Raw genomic sequence first — 15,204 nt, 5'->3', positions numbered from 1 at the left:
GAAAGTGTGTGGATGAGAAGTAGGATGGTGACACAGGCGAGACCAGAGGTGAGAGGGGAAGTGTGTGTCAGGCAGGAAATGAGAAATGAGAAACAAAGGGACAGAAAAAGAACAAAGAGAGAGAAATCATGTACATGCATTTGTCATTGCTCATCATCCATCCATCCATCCATCCCACCCACAGCTGGCGTGGAGGGGCCAGAGTACATCAGTCTAACACTGGGCACTAAGGCTCTCATCTCTTCCACAGAACCACAGCCTACTAGAGTAGTAGCCTACTACTACTCTATGCAACTGCCCTTCTCATATGCCACTGCCAGCTCAGCCAATCCAATCAATTCACTCAGCGATGGCACCACGGCACCTGAGAACCAGATGAGAATTGTACCCCGAATTCATACATACACACTCTCTCTCTCTCTCCTCGCTCTTCCTTACTTCTTTCTCCCTTTCTTCCTATCTCTCTTTCTCTCGCTCTCTGTATCTCCTCACAAACAGCTTTTCTTTAATTAACTCCTTAATCAAAGACACCACTTCAAAGTCACCAGCCGCAAGGACATGTGTAAGAGAAAGAGAGAAAAAAGATGGGGAGAGGGAGAGAAGAGTGAAAGAGGAAAGAGAGAGAGATATGGGGAGAGAGGGGGGAGGGAAGGAGAGAGGGGCAACTCACTATCCTCCCTCCCCCCCCGCCCCAGACTCCTCATCCCAAACTCATAACCACTCTCATTCTTCTGAGTTAGCCACCAGGTCTGGAGGAGTGAGGTGCTGCAACCTTTGCCAAACATAAGTCCCTACCCCAAGGTGAAGCCACACTTAGTCAGTATCCCAATTAACTCTATGCTTACAACATACATTTACCTGAAAAAAAGTGAATTTACCTTGAAAAGTGCACATTGTGTATGTCCCAAATGGCACCCTACTCCCCATAGAGCCCTGGTCAAAAGTAGTGCACTATGTCGGGAATAGGGTGCCATTTGGGACACACCCAATGTGCACTTTTCAAGGTAAATTCCCTTTTTTTCAGGTAAATGTATGTTGTAAGCATAGAGTTAGTATAGTTCAAACCTACAAGGTGTAAGAACAATCAATCCCTTAATGACAACTTATTTGATGGTTGTTAGGACATGTATGACGCCAACGATAATAATTACAGAGATTCGCCTCTGAGACCCAGTTCTAACCTGCACCCCATGTTCAACTAAGACTCACAGGCTGACTACACCATTCGCGTCATGCACACTAGCATTGCAAAATACATTTAAAAATCTATATTATTCAACTGCTGCACCCACACTGCTCGCACGCGCCAATGACCGCCTGCATTGCCCAGGGCTAAAATAGAAGTCAGTTCTATTTGTGACGCAGATGATCGCGTTGCAAGTCCTGCCTCTCCCATCTCCTCATTGGTTTATAGAAGCAGGTACTGTGGCGGAAGAATCAGAATTAGTTGTGTAACATAGATAATTAAGATGTCTGATCTGCATAATATGCTTATGTGATATACTTGTTATTAGAATGTACCCTTTGGACTCTGGTGATGGCAGATGCACTTCTTCCCTCAGCTGGGGCTCAGTCACCTGGGGCCCAGAGAATCCATTGGTATTGGGGGAAGTGTGTGGTAGTGTCTGAAACCATTGTATGTCATCTCTGATGTTGCACCTATCCTGGGGTAGTGTATGACCTAGAGGCTCACTCCCCTCAGTGAGCTTGTCCAGGAGTGGGGTCAAGAAGGGTTTTTACATGAGATGGGTGTATCTGGAGTTGACAATTGATTTATGCCATAGAATGAGTTGGTGTTTCTGTGCTATGAAGTACCAGGAACCAGATCGGTGCCTCGTCTTAGGGGCCAGACTGAACATGAGTTGGTGTTTCTGTGCTATGAAGTACCAGGAACCAGATCGGTGCCTCGTCTTAGGGGCCAGACTGAACATGAGTTGGTGTTTCTGTGCTATGAAGTACCAGGAACCAGATCGATGCCTCGTCTTATGTTATCTGGCTACGGGATACTCCTTTCTCATTTAAAAAGTCTCACCTTGTGACCCATTCCAAACATCTGTTGTTTGTTATGTAGACTAGGGGGTGGATCTTTGCTATAAAAGATCTCAGTAGCCTTTGTGTTGCTGCTCTCAACGGATCATCAGAAACGGTGATTCGTCGACAAGCCATTGCTATTGCAAAGCTCTCACTATTAAAGATTTAGTTTAAGTATGACTCTGACTTGTGTGATAAGTTGGTCTCTCCTCATTTGATAGTAAAGAAATTAACCACCACAGTACCCACGTGCCATCTCCTCATTGTTTATACCCACGTGGGTGACTGAAAGACGAACGAGGTCAGTGGCGGTACCTAATTTATGAAAGTTGCCAATCGCAATATAAAGTCAAGAAAATAAAAAACCTGGAAGGAGGAGAGATGACTAGAAACTATTCGGTTGACCGTTTTATTATGTGGATAAATTGTCAGCGTAGAGGACCTTGTGCATTTCAGGTAGAATAACAACTCAATGTTTATATCCCAGGACAAATTAGCTAGCAAGTGCAAGCTAGCTCGCCAAATTGCCATGAACATTTAATGCTTTTTGACCTGTCCTCAAATTAATGTAATTGGTTCAGAGTTTGTTTTGATATTTTAACCTGCATGTCGTGATCACGTTTAGTGTGGGGGGACAAAATAAATGTATGCCCGATGGCGTACGATGGTGCATGTGCGCAGCCGGTTTGGGTTCCGTGTCAGATCTAACCTGTAGCCCATGTTAAAGTAAGACTCAGATCTAACCTGTATCCCATGTTAAACTAAGACTCAGATCTAACCTGTATCCCATGTTAAACTAAGACTCAGATCTAACCTGTATCCCATGTTAAAGTAAGACTCAGATCTAACCTGTATCCCATGTTAAACTAAGACTCAGATCTAACCTGTATCCCATGTTAAAGTAAGACTCAGATCTAACCTGTATCCCATGTTAAAGTAAGACTCAGATCTAACCTGTATCCCATGTTAAACTAAGATTCAGATCTAACCTGTATCCCATGTTAAACTAAGATTCAGATCTAACCTGTAGCCCATGTTAAACTAAGACTCAGATCTAACCTGTATCCCATGTTAAACTAAGACTCAGATCTAACCTGTATCCCATGTTAAACTAAGAATCAGATCTAACCTGTATCCCATTTTAAACTATGACTACCCAGAGAGAGGGATAGGACAGAACAAGACAAGATAGAGACCAGACAGGTCCAATTCACACCACTGCACTGTCTAGCACTCTGTTGTAGATCAATGTTGTAGATCAATGTAGATCAATGCCCTTTGATAGTAGGATCAAAGTGCTTATATTCTACTTCATGACACTGCTACCAGGGCCGTAAATACATATGAGGACACCCAGATCCGGACCTCAGCAATTTTAGAGGGGGGGCTCAGACGGGGTCTTAACTTCCTCTTGAGGGACAGAATAGTAGAATACACAGGGTTGCAATTTCGAAAGTTAGTTGTGCATCAGCAGTTTTCCTCTTGTTATATGTCACTCACTCAATGAGCCCATGGCAGTAGATTTTTAGATACAGTTGAAGTTTACGTACACTCAGGTTGGAGTCATTAACTCGTTTTTCAACCACTCCACAAATTTCTTGTTACCAAACTCTAGTTTTGGCAAGTCGGGTAGGACATCTACGTTGTGCATGACACAAGTCATATTCCAACAGTTGTTTACAAACAGATTATTTCACTTATAATTCACTCTATCACAATTCCAGTGGGTCAGAAGTTTAAATACACTAAATTGACTGTGCCTTTAAACAGGTTGGAAAATTACAGAAAATTATGTCATGGCTTTAGAAGCTTCTGATAGGATAATTGACATCATTTGAGTCAATTGGGGGTGTACCTGTGAATGTATTTCAAGGCCTACCTTCAAACTCTGTGCGTCTTTTCTTGACCTCATGGGAAAATCAAAAGAAATCAGCCAAGACCTCAGAAAAAATAACTGAAGACCTCCACAAGTCTGCTTCATCCCTGGGAGCAATTTCCAAACACCTGAAGGTACCACATTCATCTGTACAAACAATAGTACGCAAGTATAAAAACCATGGGACCATGCAGTCGTCATACCGCTCAGGAAGGAGATGCGTTCTGTCTCTTAGAGATGAACATACTTTGGTGCGAAAAGTGCAAATCAATGCCAGAACAACAGCAAAGGACCTTGTGAAGATGCTGGAGGAAACAGGTACAAAAGTATCTATATCCACAGTAAAACGAGTTCTTTATCGCCATAACCTGAAAGGCCGCTCAGCAAGGAAGAAGCCACTGCTCAAAAACCACCATAAAAAAGCCAGACTACAGTTTGCGACTGCACATGGGGACAAAGATCGTACTTTCTGGAGAAATGTCTTCTGGTCTGATGAAACAAAAATAGAACTGTTGGGCCATAATGACCATTGTTATGTTTGGAGGAAAAAGGGGGAGGCTTACAAGCAGAAGAACACCATCCCAACCGTGAAGCACGGGGGTGGCAGCATCATGTTGTGGGGGTGCTTTGCTGCAGGAGGGACTGGTGCACTTCACAAAATAGATGGAATCATGAGGAGGGGAAATTATGTGGATATATTGAAGTAACATCTCAAGACATCAGTCAGGAAGTTAAAGCTTGGTCGCAAATGGGTCTTCCAAATGGACAATGACCCCAAGCATACTTCCAAACAACAAAGTCAAGGTATTGGAGTGGCCATCACAAAGCCCTGACCTCAATCCCATAGAAAATTTGTGGGCAGAACTGAAAAAGCGTGTGTGAGCAAGGAGGCCTACAAACCTGACTCAGTTACACCAGCTCTGTCAGGAGGAATGGGCCAAAATTCACCCAACTTATTGTGGGAAGCTTGTGAAAGGCTACCCAAAACATTTGATCCAAGTTAAACAATTTAAAGGCAATGCTACCAAATACTAATTGAGTGTATGTAAACTTCTGACCCACTGGGAATGTGAAGAAAGAAATATAAACTGGAATAAATCATTCACTCTACTATTAATCTGACATTTCACATTCTTAAAATAAAGAGTTGATCCTAACTGACCTAAAACAGGGTATTCTTACTAGGATTAAATGTCAGCAATTGTGAAAATTTTTGTTTAAATGTATTTGGCTAAGGTGTATGTAAACTTCCGACTTCAACTGTAGTTAAATTAATCTAGTTAGTCTAGCAAGCCATCTAAACTTAATAGTAATCATAGCGAATTTCTGACCGGGCATGGAGGGCCCTGACCTCTAGGCCCCATTGATTTTGATATCATATTAACATGACAGCTCATGGAACAATTTGTAGAGTTACAGGAAATTAGCTTAGAAACTGCAACAATTTATCCCCAGCCCGGCAAAAAGTGTGTTTTTAACATACTTTTTCTGCTAACAGATCCTACTGTACGTATTAAATTATAGTTTTCAATCCCAGTGCTGAGTTAATGTGAGTTAATTTGTAGCGGCTAATTATATAGCTAATAGGCTAGATGTTTGTTGATCGACTGAGGTGAATGGAGCTACAGCAATCAAATGTGATAATGGTTGAGGTAGTTTTTGCTGTTCTCCAAATATAATTGTAGAGTTTTAAATTGTAATGAAATGTAGTAAATGAGCTTCAACTGTCTTAAAATGTATTGGATGGGGGGGGGGCATCATTAGGAAACCAGTGTGAAGGGTGTTTAGTTTATTTCCCTGCATGTCCTAGCCCCCCAGTACCAGTATGGACTGTTCCAGGACACTGCTGCCTGACACCACTCAGCACAGTCCCTAGTGACAATGACAACTCTCTCTGTTTCCTCACGCTCAGTGTTTTTGTAGAAATGAGAACATTATCTTATTATTATCTTATTATCTTATTATCTTATTATTATCTTATTATTATCATCTTATTATTATATTATTATCTTATTATTATCTTATTATTATCTTATTATTATCATCTTATTATTATATTATTATCTTATTATTATCTTATTATCTTATTATTATATTATTATCTTATTATTATCTTATTATTATCTTATTATTATCATCTTATTATTATATTATTATCTTATTATTATCTTATTATCTTATTATTATATTATTATCTTATTATTATCTTATTATTATCATCTTATTATTATATTATTATCTTATTATTATCTTATTATATTATTATTATATTATTATCTTATTATTATCTTATTATTATCTTATTATATTATTATTATATTATTATCTTATTATTATCTTATTATTATCTTATTATTTCACAGGGGGAAGAACACGTCCAAGGCTGCAGCTCAGGGATTTATAATGACAGAGGAAGAGGAGGATGAGGAAGAGGCGAGGAGCGTTTTCACCGGGTAAGAAGAATGTCCACGCAAAGGGAGGACAAATCGATTTCACATGATGTGGGACAGATTAGGTGTGACCTTGGAAGGCACATCCAGGTATTAAACCCTATCCCTACAGAGAGTGGGACCCAGCAGACACATATGTAATGGAATGGTATCAGGCCCATGGACACATTCTCTAGTCTAGAACCTTTAAACCATGCTATGCATTTCTACCTCTTCCAATTTCACCGCGTGTCGAAAACAAGCCCAAACAGTTGATTTACAGTAAAAGCCTATGGGAGGAAAAAAAATATATATATATGTTCTTGTGGCTGAGCGTCTAAAGCTAGGCAGTTATCACATTCACACTGGGCATTTTAGATGGTAGGCCATTAGTATATTGATTGACATCCATATTTCCCACACGGGAATGCCTGCTGATTAAATCACTTTACCAGACTGTGGTCCTGCTCTCCTTAATCCAATCCGATAGAGAAATGAAAGGACTATTGTTTCGTAGCAATAACCATCAAGCTAGTGTACTGGACTGGAGCATATAGAAATATATTTTCCACAATAAAAACATTATATGTTCAGCTGTTTGAAACTGGTGTACAAAACCAAAAGTAAAAGATGCTAAAATTAAAATTAAGGACAGGAAGCATAGAAATAGTGCACTTAGAACAGGTCTACCACTTCTTAGACTTGCTTTCGATGAGAATGACAGCTCTATAACTCACATTACTACAGATTGTATCTTGAAACATTAGATTCAACTTCATCAGAGGGATGAGCTCTTACCGAGGGACAAAAAAGTATTTAGTCAGCCACCAATTGTGCAAGTTCTCCCACTTAAAAAGATGAGAGAGGCCTGTAATTTAATCATAGGTACACTTCAACAATGACAGACAAAATGAGAAAAAAAATCCAGAAAATCACATTGTAGGATTTTTAATGAATTTATTTGCAAATTATGGTGGAAAATAAGTATCTCAATACTTTGTGATATACCCTTTGTTGGCAATGACAGAGGTCAAACATTTTCTGTAAGTTTACACAAGGTTTTCACACACCTTTGCTGGTATTTTGGCCCATTCCTCCATGCAGATCTCCTCTAGAGCAGTGATGTTTTGGGGCTGTTGCTGGGCAACATGGACTTTCAACTCCCTCCAAAGATTTTCTATGGGGTTGAGATCTGGAGACTGGCTAGGCCACTCCAGGACCTTGAAATGCTTCTTACGGGCTTCGTTGCCCGGATGGTGTGTTTGGGATCATCGTCATACTGAAAGACCTAGCCACGTTTCATCTTCAATGCCCTTGCTGATGGAAGGAGGTTTTCACTCAAAATCTCATGATTCATGGCCCCATTCATTCTTTCCTTTACACGGAGCAGTCGTCCTGGTCCCTTTGCAGAAAAACAGCCCCAAAGCACGATGTTTCCACCCCCATGCTTCACAGTAGGTATGGTGTTCTTTGGATGCAACTCAGCATTCTTTGTCCTCCAAACACAACGAGTTGAGTTTTTACCAAAAAGTTCTATTTTGGTTTCATCTGACCATATGACATTCTCCCAATCTTCTTCTGGATCATCCAAATGCTCTCTAGCAAACTTCAGACTGGCCTGTACATGTACTGGCTTAAGCAGGGGGACACGTCTGGCACTGCAGGATTTGAGTCCCTGGCGGCGTAGTGTGTTACTGATGTATGTGTGTGTGTGTTCCACTGTTCCATTGTCAGATGTAAACGGAACAATCCAGCATGCTATCTTCTCCACTGATTGTGCGAGCTTCTCCAATCGATGGCTGAAACAGAGAGAATCCTGTGTAAAAGCGTATCCACCTCCACAATCTAATTGTGAGACCAGACTTTGTCATTCTTTAGACAAGGTTTCTTTTGGGGGAAAAGCTATTAGCCAATAATAGCCGTGTCAAAACCAATTAGAGCATAGCCACTGATTGGGCTATCCCATCCATTCACCATGAAATGTAAGGGGTCATATCCCTGATCCTTTGCTATGAGACTTTTGCAGTGCTGAACCCTCGGTTTGCCGTGCATCCTATTCTTAATTAATTAGCTTATCGGTCCATTCTGGCCTTTGGCTCTAATTAAAAAGAGAGGGATGGAAGAGGGATGTGGAGGGACGAACAACAGTCCCTCTATGACCAGTGTGATGGACTGAACCAAGGTGGAGGACAGAGAACGGTGCGGAGCGGACGACAGTTCTCGACTTGTTAAGATGTCTGGCTGTATCTTCACAGCTGAAATGAGTTGAGAGCTGGCGACGCCATATAGGAGGTTGGGGAGGATGGATATTTAACTTCACTGAGTGTTCCTCCCTGTTCATATCGAACAGCTCTGAAGCTGTTACACAGTGTATTAACAGCCTTCTCAGCTAACAGACTGCAACGCCTTGCTGCCCGCCTGCATGTATTACAGCCAGCTCTGGGCATGGTAGCAACTGGCTCGGGTCCACTTTGAAAACGTATTGAAACTCCCTCCCTACTTCAGTAGAATTGCCCTCCTTATCTACTCTCTCTTGTTCCCGTTCTCCCTTCCTCTGTCCCCCTCATCATCTCTCGCTCTCTCTGAAGAGTGCCCCGTGTTTTTGTTTACTTCAAAATCCTTTTAAGAGCGTCAGCCACAGATTGCCAATTACTTGAAAGCAAGGTGTTTAACTTAGATTGAAGGAGCTCAGAGATGTCTGGAGGGGTGAGCAGAGCTGGAGGTTTCTCTCTGCAACAACAATTACAATCACTACAGTAAACAGTCATCGGGGTCAGGAGAGACCTCAACTATCAGCGCACACACACACACACACACACACACACACACACACACACACACACACACACACACACACACACACACACACACACACACACACACACACACACACACACACACACACACACACACGGCCAGAGGCTACAGTGGGGATTAACCCTGCTCTGCCTAGGTGTTTTTGATTGATTTGACAGGCAGTCCATAACAAAACAACACTGACATTGGGTCTGACATCTATCCTCCGTCTGACAGTGACAGATAATGGCTTCAGTCATATCACAGAATCACCGAATGAACCTTGGATGTCCAACAACATCACAACAGAGTTTTTTTGTTGTTTTTTTGTTAATGAAACCAATGTCCTGCCTGTCTTTTTTTTTTGGGGGGGGGGGGGGGGGGCAGTCACAACCCCAGTCACAACCCCAGTCACAACCATAATAATTTGTATTTTCTATGTATTTGTATTTCTATGTATTTGTATTTCTATGTATTTGTATTTCTATGTATTTGTATTTCTATGTATTTGTATTTCTATGTATTTGCATTTGTATTTCTATGTATTTGTATTTCTATGTATCTGTATTTCTATGTATTTGTATTTCTATGTATCTGTATTTCTATGTATTTGTATTTCTATGTATTTGTATTTCTATGTATTTCTATGTATTTGTATTTCTATGTATTTCTATGTATTTGTATTTCTATGTATTTGTATTTCTATGTATCTGTATTTGTATTTCTATGTATTTGTATTTCTATGTATTTGTATTTCTATGTATCTGTATTTGTATTTCTATGTATCTGTATTTGTATTTCTATGTATCTGTATTTGTATTTCTATGTATTTGTATTTCTATGTATCTGTATTTGTATTTCTATGTATCTGTATTTGTATTTCTATGTATCTGTATTTCTATGTATCTGTATTTCTATGTATCTGTATTTCTATGTATCTGTATTTCTATGTATCTGTATTTCTATGATCACAACCCCAGTCACAACCATAATCATTTGTATTTCTATTTCTATGTATTTGTATTTCTATGTATCTGTATTTCTATGATCACAACCCTGTCTGATGATGTCGCCGCCCTGCTTTGACACGAGTCAATTCTCTGCATTTGCCTGAACTAATGACGTGCTGTATATGTGTTAAAACGCTGGCCTGAGGCTCTGCACAGGCAGACATGACACAAGAGCTTTCTCGGGGTGAGAGGGCTCAGGGAAAGCCTGCTGGCTATTCACTAGTGGGACTCTGAATCTGTGTCCCAGATGACACTGTGTTCCCTACATAGTGCACTACTTTTGAATATGGCCCATAGGTATCTGGAGACAAGTATTTCATGTAGATTGTTTCGGATGGTTTGACCCAGGAAATCCAAGAAAACCAAATACATCCCATTTGAGTGATGCCCTTTTCAGGAGATGATCGGCTTCACTGGAGCATGGACACTGTGCAGATAACACACTTTCTCTGTTCCCACGGTCTGTCTGTGCCAGTTCCTCTTGTTTGCCAAGCTTACCAGCAGTTTGTCCTGTCAGCGCCTGTCTTTTCCCAGCATCGCTTTATCTCGTCCTGGTTTTTGACTCTTGCCTTGCCTGTCCTGTACCTGCCTGCCTGAGCACTCTGCCTGCCTGAGCACTCTGCCTGCCTGAGCACTCTGCCTGCCTGAGCACTCTGCCTGCCTGAGCACTCTGCCTGACTGAGCACTCTGCCTGCCTGAGCACTCTGCCTGACTGAGCACTCTGCCTGCCTGAGCACTCTGCCTGCCTGAGCACTCTGCCTGACTGAGCACTCTGCCTGCCTGAGCACTCTGCCTGCCTGAGCACTCTGCCTGCCTGAGCACTCTGCCTGCCTGAGCACTCTGCCTGAGCACTCTGCCTGCCTGAGCACTCTGCCTGTCTGAGCACTCTGCCTGTCTGAGCACTCTGCCTGACTGAGCACTCTGCCTGCCTGAGCACTCTGCCTGCCTGAGCACTCTGCCTGACTGAGCACTCTGCCTGACTGAGCACTCTGCCTGCCTGAGCACTCTGCCTGAGCACTCTGCCTGAGCACTCTGCCTGAGCACTCTGCCTGAGCACTCTGCCTGAGCACTCTGCCTGAGCCTGTACCTTTGCTCCTACTCTGGATTATCGACCTCTGGCTGCCTTCCCCTGTTACAATAAACATTTTTACTTCACACAGTCTGCACTTGGGTCTTACCTTGATACCTGATACTCCCCCTCTTCTAAGACATTATAAAGGACTGTACTGTCATAGTATCTGGGTTCTCACGCAGGGTATCACTTTTCTGGAAATAAATATATTTTTGCATATGAACCACTATTGTTTTCACTATATATTCTACCTCTTGGTGATGTCATTCGGAAACACAATGTCAACTTTCACTGCTATGCAGACGACACACAGCTCTACATTTCGATGAAACATGGTGAAGCTCCACAATGGCCCTCCCTGGGAGCCCGTGTTTCAGACATAAGGACAAAACAGAGATGCTTGTTCTCGGTCCCAAGAAACAAAGAGATCTTCTGTTGAATCTGACAATTCATCTTGATGGTTGTACAGTCGTCTCAAATAAAACTGTGAAGGACCTCGGATTTACTCTGGACCCTGATCTCTCTTTTGAAGAACATACCAAGACTGTTTCAAGGACAGCTTTTATCCGTCTACATAACATTGCAAAAATCAGAAACTTTCTGTCCGAAAATCATGCAGAAAAATGTATCCATGCTTTTGTTACGTCTAGGTTAGACTACTGCAATGCTCTACTTTCCGGCTACCCGGATAAAGCACTAAATAAACTTCAGTTAGTGCTAAATACGGCTGCTAGAATCTTGACGAGAAACAAAAATTTGATCATATTACTCCAGTGCTAGCCTCCCTACACTGGCTTCCTGTCAAGGCAAGGGCTGATCTCAAGGTTTTACTGTTAACCTACAAAGCATTACATGGGCTTGCTCCTACCTATCTTTACGATTTGGTCCTGCCGTACATACCTACACGTACGCTACAGTCACAAGACGCAGGCCTCTTTACTGTCCCTAGAATTTCTAAGCAAACAGCTGGAGGCAGGGCTTTCTCCTATAGGGCTCATATTGTTATGGAATGGTCTGCCTACCCATGTCAGAGACACAGACTCTGTCTCAACCTTTGAGTCTTTACTGAAGACTCATCTCTTCAATGGGTCATATGATTGAGTGTAGTCTGGCCCAGGAGTTTGAAGGTGAATGGAAAGGCACTGGAGCAATGAATCGCCCTTGCTGTATCTGCCTGGCCAGTTCCCCTCTTTCCACTGGGATTCTCTGCCTCTAACCCTGTTACAGGGGCTGAGTCACTGGCTTACTGGTGCTCTTCCATGTCGTTCCTAGGAGGAGTGCGTCACTTGAGTGGGTTGAGTCACTGACGTGATCTTCCTGTCCCGGTTGGCGGATATCTTCGTGGGCTATACTCGGCCTTGTCTCTGGATGGCAAGTTGGTGTTTGAAGATATCCCTCAAGTGATGTGGGGGCTGTGCTTTGGCAAAGTGGGTGGGGTTATATCCTGCCTGTTTGGCCCTGTCCAGGGGTATCATCGGATGGGGCCACAGTGTCTTCTGACCCCTCCTGTCTCACTCTGAGTATTTATGCTGCAATAGTTTATGTGTTGGAGGGCTAGGGTCAGTCTGTTATATCTGGAGTACTTCTCCTGTCTTTTCCAGTGTCCTGTGTGAATTTAAGTATATATTCTGTCTGTCTGTCTGTCTGTCTGTCTGTCTGTCTGTCTGTCTGTCTGTCTGTCTGTCTGTCTGTCTGTCTGTCTGCCTGCCTGCCTGCCTGCCTGCCTGCCTGCCTGCCTGCCTGCCTGTCTGTCTGTCTGTCTGTCTGTCTGTCCCCTAGGACCATGCCTCAGGACTACCTGCCCTGATGACTCCTTACTGTCCCCAGTCCACCCGGTCGTGCTGCTGCTCCAACAGTTCTGCCTGCGGCTATGGAACCCTGACCTGTTCACGTGGGAACGTGTTCGTCCTACAAGATCGCTTTGACCACACACACACACACACTTAGGGCTAAAGAGACCTTAGAGCTCTCCACCAGGTAATACCCCTCTCCTCTTCAAGTCCCTGTGGACTCAAAGACACTGCCTTGTGATATCAACGGTGAGGGTCAGCACTTCAGGAGATGTGTAATCGATGGTGATTTCTTGGCGTCTCTTCCTCTCCTCTTCTTCTTCTTCTTGTCCTTCCTTTTGGCAGCTGCTGTCTCTCCCAACTCTCCACCTGTCTCCTTTCCATCTAAATAAATCTTCCCTGTGGCACTGGTGGCAAAAGTGAAGCACACCCACTAGACTATACAAACCATATACACCAGGGTTCGTCAACTAGGTTTGGCCCCAGGCCAATTTCTTTCTGTGCTAATAGTCGGCGGGCCAGTACAATATTAGCACAATTTATTGGTCTACACGACAAATTGAGCAACATTTTTAACACATCTGATTAGTACATAATAAATTCAGTGACAACAACAATCATTTTGATCTGATTACGCTCGTACAATTATTTTTGTCTACTTCTCTGTGCGTTGATTGGTGGGGGAAAACATTCGTTCAGAACAATTAGCTTGATAGCAAGAGAAAATGTCCCTCTCAAAAAGTATCAAAAGAGCAGAGAGATGTGCTCTCATCTTGCCATCTTTTCCCAATGACAAGCCAGTGTGTCTCATTTCCAATGAAAATGTCGCCGTTTGCAAAGAATTCAATCTCAGACATAATTATGAATCTGGAACTTTGAAGCATGGACCTTTCAAAGTGGCCTTCCTGTCCCAGACAGAGGCCCGACGCAGAAACATCAAAACATCAACTGTAAGCAACGCACACAGCTTTTTTTGCCTGACATTCTGTAAATGAAACAGTGAAAAGGAAAACAGTCGTGGACACGGTGGGAAAACTTGAGGCCTTTACTGGGTAGCTTGAATCGTTCGATTTGGACTTGTCATCTAGACGGCAACGGCATCTCAGCACACTGAAGAAACAACAGGCAAAGGGACCAGGCCACAGCATTGTCACAGAGGTGATGGAAGACTTCAACAAGCAGCTGAGGGACTTCTCCACTAGATTTGAAGACTACAGCCTAAGGATATCATTGCGTTGTGTACGTGCTCTTCTCACAGTCCGCCCAGGTGGATAATTCTCCTCCCTTGCTAAGAAAACGATACCCTCGCTGGATGAGGCCGCAATTCAAACGGAGCTGATTGAATTCCAGACATCGAGACAAATCAGGGATGCGCTCTGGAGAGCCGAGTCCTTGTGTTCATTTTGGTGGCATGCTTATCCCTCTCTCTGGTCTCCCTACCACCCTCTAGGTCGCTGAGGCTCTGTTTCAGCTCGGTCTTCCAGCACTATGGCCTTCTGGAGGATATCGTCTCTGACCGTGGTCCCCAATTCATGTCACATGTCTGGAGAGCCTTCATGGAGAAGCTGGGGGTCACGGTCAACCTCACATCCAGGTACTGACCTCTGTCCAACAGGAAGGTGGAGAGGACGTGAGGCTCCAACGCTGATGCCGTCCCCCACGACACCCTTCCGCCTCCCCTGGACATCGAGGGTAGTCACGTCACATCCACTCCGACTAGACCCCTCTCCAGCGATCGACATTGCCAGTCTGCTAACCCCCGGTCCTGGCAACCCATTCTTATGCACATCTGGCAACCTTCCTTACGTATACCTTCGCCTCATTAGGCACACCTGGACTTCATTACCACCCTGATTACTTCCCCTTTACATAGCACTCGGTTGTTATCACCCGTCAGGAAATATTGTTTATGTTTCCATGTTTAGATGCTTTTGTTGTTTTGTATCGGTCCAAGTTCGTCGTCATTCAACTCACTAACTTCACCTGTTTCCTGACTCCCTGCATCTACATTACAGTTGAAATGAATTACTCGACTGGTGTAGCTTTTCTCCATCTGTTGCTGTGTGCCACTTGCATCAGACGTGAGCTATATTTTCAGCACCAGGCGCTGTTCACCTCCTCTTGATTGTGCTGAGGTTGCAGCTTTACGTTTCAGCACCACCAAATGGTCCGCTGCCTGCTTTATTAGTTGACTGTCTCC

General features: G+C 43.2%; 1 protein-coding gene across 1 annotated transcript in view; it reads right to left on the bottom strand.

Moving 5' to 3' along the window:
* The window catches only part of whrna (whirlin a), a 138,720-nt gene that overhangs the window by 18,548 nt on the left and 104,968 nt on the right, over positions 1-15,204 (bottom strand). The window lies entirely within an intron of this gene.

This window comes from Oncorhynchus masou, chromosome 8 (assembly GCF_036934945.1).
Source record: "Oncorhynchus masou masou isolate Uvic2021 chromosome 8, UVic_Omas_1.1, whole genome shotgun sequence".
NCBI classification, from domain to species: Eukaryota; Metazoa; Chordata; class Actinopteri; order Salmoniformes; family Salmonidae; genus Oncorhynchus; species Oncorhynchus masou.
The sequence above is the reverse complement of the archived record's forward strand: the minus strand, read 5'-3'. Positions and strand labels throughout refer to the sequence as shown.